Below are 5256 nucleotides of genomic sequence, written 5' to 3'. Positions count from 1 at the left end.
CAAGAGCAAATTGAATGCTTATCTTGCTGGGATCCTATGACCCCAGCTGACTTCCTGCGCTTTGGGCAGGGGGCTGGACTCGATGATCTCCTGAGGTCCCTTCCAGCCCTAATGTCTATGAAATCTATGAAATCTATGAAAACCTGTGCTTTGTATATCTACTTCGGTTAGTCTGTAACAGGAGTGGACAAACTCTGGCCCATGGGCCACAGAATTGTGGCCATGGATCACAGCTCTGCCTCAGCTCTGCAATACACTGTCACTACTACAACATCTTGGCCCCATCCCTGGTGAAGCTCCTTGCCCAGTCATATACCCTGCCAGCACTGCTTGGGCCAGTGTCCATGGAAGCCCCAGTATGTACTGTCACGCCCCACTCCTATAGGGGTTTCCATGGAAACCAGATGCAGCAACATGGGTAAGGGCTGCTGAGAAATGGAGTCCAGCCACACTGTCTGCATCCACCATTTCCTGCCCCCTCCCCACCGGTCTATAAGGTTGAAATCTACCCAACCTTTCAATCGCTGTGCTAGGACTGCTCATGTCCATTTTATCCAAGGAGTGATTAGGATGTGATTTCCACTCTCTTGAAAGTAAACATGGGCATGTCTACACATGAAATTAATGCAAACTCCAGTGTATATCATGCCAGAGTTTATTGCTCTCAGGCGCCATGGCTTCCCATGCACCTGGGACCGCAGCATGTTGAGCTAGGTCAGAGCAGCGCCAGCTGGCAGGGGGCCCTGGAAGTTATCCTGCCAGCCTGGAGCTACTCCAACTTGGCTCAACATGCTGCAGAGGGGCTGGCTGGAGCATGAGGGTGCTCTAGTGCAGGACTAGCTGGCAGGCAGCTCCACACTGAAGCACCATCATGATCCAACCAGCCCTGCCAGTGTCTACACATACATTGCTGCACACTAAAGAACACCACCACTGGATCTGTATTTACAAATACTAACCTGTGGCGGAGTAAATTAGTTTCTTGTGGCCTAGTAGGACCACACGTGTAGATGTTGAGACTTTACTGCAAAGCTTATTAGGCAGTTCTGCAGTAAATATTTCATGTAAACGTGCCCAATGTGTATCTGAACTCACTTAAACTAAGGGCAATATAGAGGCTCACCTACTTACTTAGACCCCTCAGTGAAGTTAGACATGGAACACCTAGTTCATCAACCCAGGTAGACCTGGAAGCAGCTCAGTCCTGCTGTGATAGTGGCAGTTCTGGGCACATACAGAGGCAGAACCTCAGACAGTCAGGGAACTTTTCTGACAAACACTTAGGTCCCTACATATTTTAGGGTGATGTTTTCAGGAATTCAGTCTCGCACTTTGTCACGCAAATTCTATCTAATCCTCATTTTAAAACTTTCTTCTTCTTGTGGAACTATGTACTAGTTATCACACAAGTCAAAGTTTTACCAAAGGAAAATTACATTTTAGTGTTAGATACATATATCATGAAGTGGAAGACTACAAATTCACCTTCTGACCTAGAAGGAAATTGTAATGAACCTTGACATATCTTGTGGTTTGCAGTGGTATTTTTCATGCCACTGATTGGCAGTGTCAGAGCCCAGAATTTTTTACCTGTCACAGAATACGTGTTCAAAATTTCTCCTGAATACTGTGATTGATTGGACTTGTGGAAGTATATTGGTAAAGTCCACAAGTGTTCTTTGCTCTCAAGACTTAAAATATTCAGAAGACACAGAGATGCAGCGGAGGTCTGAGCACAATCTTTCCACTGTGGGATTAATGGTCATGAACAGTCTTTATTTTGGAACACAGTCATTGCAGCTTATTGGGTACATTTCTTGATGGCATTCAGCAGTGTTGGCAATATGTCAATTCAAGGACAAGTTTTGCCGTAACTCACTGATGGGTCTGGAGGTGATTTAAGACTTTGATCTTTGAGCCAGAGATCCACCCACCTAAGTTGCACGTCTTTCTGCAGGGGACAGTAAGCTGTAGAATGGGTTTCCCCTCCTTTTGCTTCCTCCTTCTCTGCTTCAAGGGAAAAACACTTTACTTTGAAGTAGGATGCTGCTGGTTGAGGTTGTGGTGCCATTGGAATCAGTTAGCAGTCACCTCCACCCTATTCTTGATGTTTCTTTCAGTGTGTCTCTTCCCACCATGAGATCTCAGGTCACAACTAAGCTGGAAGTAGAGCACTTGTTTTGGGGGTTGAGTCAGGCATCTGCACACCATGTTCAGTCCAGCAAAATTGAGGTTGGTACTTGAGAATAACTGACTCAACGCTGGTAACACTGGCTTCAGCAGGGATGCTGGTATTTGTGCAGTGATCTTCCTATGTGGTGTAGAGGATTTTCTGAAGGCTTCATTGATGATACCTGTCTAAGCTCTTGAGATGATAACAATAGGTCACTGAAGTTTCACATCCATAGAGGAGAGTGGGGATGATGATTGCATTGTGGACCTGGATCTTCATGTCTTTCCAGAGATTGTGATAAATAAAGACATGCCAAAGTAGTTTCTCAAAGGATGCCTTTGCACACCAGATCCTGTGCTGGATCTCCAGATCAATGTGTAGTCTTTGAGAGAGGTGGCTGCTATGGTAGGGAAATACTCAACTACCTCCAGGGTCTTTCCTTCAATGGTAATTTGTTGAGGGGGAGAGCAGGTTGATAAAACACTAAGGGTGAAGCACTGGCCTTCCCTGGCCAGCCAACAAGAATATCAGTAAAATATCCAGTCACCCACTAATATTTGCATAAAGAAACTGGAGCATATGGTATTGTGGGATTTAAAAAAGATTGGCATGAAAAAGACTGGATTATTGGATGAAAAGTGAATTTCAACCCAATTCTCATGACTCCCTGACAGAATTGATGGTATCTCAAATGTTAACAGCATCATATGTCCTTAGCCAATCAAACCTAAAGTGGGAAGGACATATTACATTGGTGGCAGCCATCTGTAAGTGAACTCTAGCTAGGTAGCTATCAGTGTGGAGTGATCCTAGATCCCTAGTTCCCCAGACCTACCTGGGAGCACCAGAGGGCTGCATTAGGGGACAGTAATAAAGATCTGACAGCCCTGGAGGGGGCAGACTACAACAGACACAGCACAGCTACATATGTCCCTCTTACTCTCACTACAATCAGTAACAGTACATTGGCAGTGCTTTTCTTAGTGAAAACTTCTTAGTGGAGACAAGCCACTTAGATGTAACAAAATTGTCACAACTATGACAGGAGTAAAGATGGGTGAGCAAAATTGCAGATCTAGCCAGCAGCTGGACTCCTTTTCCCAGCAGACATTGTCCACATTGCTGTGACTGGTTTCCATGGAGACCGGAGGAGGGGTGGGGCCATGACAGCCTGAGGCTGGGGTTTCCATGGAGACCAGCCCAAGCAGTACTGTATGGCTGGGCAAGGAGCTGCTCCAGGGTTGTGGATTGCATCACGGCTTGGGTTAGTCTGCATGGGACCCCTCGACCCCCAACCTCTGGCATCTCCATGGAAACCAGCCTCAGTGACATGGGCAGGGGCTGCTGGGAAATGGATTTCTCCATGGGATAAATCCAGCCCATGGGTGGGGGTTTGCCAGCCCCTGAAGAAAAGAGTAGCAGCAATGGTTACCACTAATCTGCCATGTCCTAGAGCAATATGGCTGCAGGTTTTATATCTGGATCACTTTGAGGGATTTCTCATGTAGTTTTACTGCCTTTTAACTCAGTGTAACTTGCTCATTTGTCCATGTCCTTTCCTGAGCAATAAAACAACAAGAGTCCAGAGCAGCGTATATGGAGGCCCAAAGGCCCTGGGCCCCCTCACAAGGGCTGTCACCTAAAATGCGTAAAACTTTCCACATGTCCATTATCTTAGGCACACCCCCTCCCTAGCAAAAATAAGCTAGCACCTAAGCTCTAGAGCAGGGGTTTTCAACCTTTTTTGATAAGTGTGCCCCTGGTGGCCAGACATGGAGCAGTGCACTCCTGATGGCTGGATGTGGAGCAAGGTGGGGGTGGTGTTGTGCATGGCTGAACGCAGAGCAGCAGCAGGCACCACATGTGAGCTATCCTCCCGCCGCCCGGGCACCTGTGTGGCAGTGCGGGATGGTGCATGACAGTGCTCCCTCCCCTCCCTCCTGTATGTGCCCCTTAGGGCCTTCTCAAATACCCCTGGAGGTACGTGTACCTCCAGATGACAACCCCTGCTCTAGAGCATTCAGGAAAAAGCTCCCACAGCAACAGGGAATCCTTCTGTCATATAAGAATGTAGTGAGAGCTACATCTAATGCTTTAAAAATAGGTTTGCAATGCAAATAACTCAGATCCGGGCAATTAGAGTGAGGTCTCATTCCTTATAGGCATGGTGAGGCACAGTATGGAATCCTGCTTGCTGGAAGTTGGAGACTGACTTGAAATGTATAGATAACCAAATGTATCTGCTTTAAATTGCTTACAGTGGTAAAAATGCCTTTTCAATGAGCTCTTTTAGCAATGATAAATGCAGCAGAATCCACTTCATTAGTCCATGATAAATGGCATGCCCAATTAATTATGATGATTGCCTTGAGAGGAAGAGGGAGAGGGAGTGACAGTGCAATGCAAACCAATAGCTCCTAACAAGTGACTAATGACATTCTTTACCTAGCTTTCTAAAGTCTATTTAAACAACTTTCCTGCAGTTGTCTAAAGTTTATTCACAAAAGTGAGTAGCCACAAATTGGTGTTTGCTGGCTCTGACATTTAAACTGTGTAATTTGATCATTTTATCCTCGTTAAATGAGTCAATATTATCTTAACACAGTGTGTTTGCCTTAATACCATTCTACAAGGTACACGCATTCTGTGAAAGTCTAATTCATAGAATAAACACGTATGATGCACAAGGGGGTCATTATCCTGTCCAGCTTTCAAGTATAGCTCAGTAATAACTATACGAAAGATAATAGAGGTCCATTCATGGTAAGCTGGTAGAAATTGAGGGATAATCAGGTCACACTATACATCTTTACAGACAGCCTCATAAGCAGGAAAATTCTATGCAGTGTTGCACCATTTTTGATTAAATAAATAATTTTAAAGTTATACCTTATAACAGGATAGAAGGCTGTGTAGACATTGATAGTTCAGTTTTAATGCAGTAAATGCCTTCATGGGAAAGAATCAAGCTCCAAGGGCACCATCTGTCAATTTGTGATTTATTCCCTAGATAGACAGCTGAGTTGAAGGCAGCCACCTTTTGGTTCTTTTACATAATAGTGTCAGGTTGTTTGCCAGAACAA

The sequence above is a fragment of the Crocodylus porosus genome, unplaced genomic scaffold (assembly GCF_001723895.1).
Source record: "Crocodylus porosus isolate Cpor-Errol unplaced genomic scaffold, CroPor_comp1, whole genome shotgun sequence".
In the NCBI taxonomy this organism is placed as follows: domain Eukaryota; kingdom Metazoa; phylum Chordata; order Crocodylia; family Crocodylidae; genus Crocodylus; species Crocodylus porosus.
The sequence above is the reverse complement of the archived record's forward strand: the minus strand, read 5'-3'. Positions refer to the sequence as shown.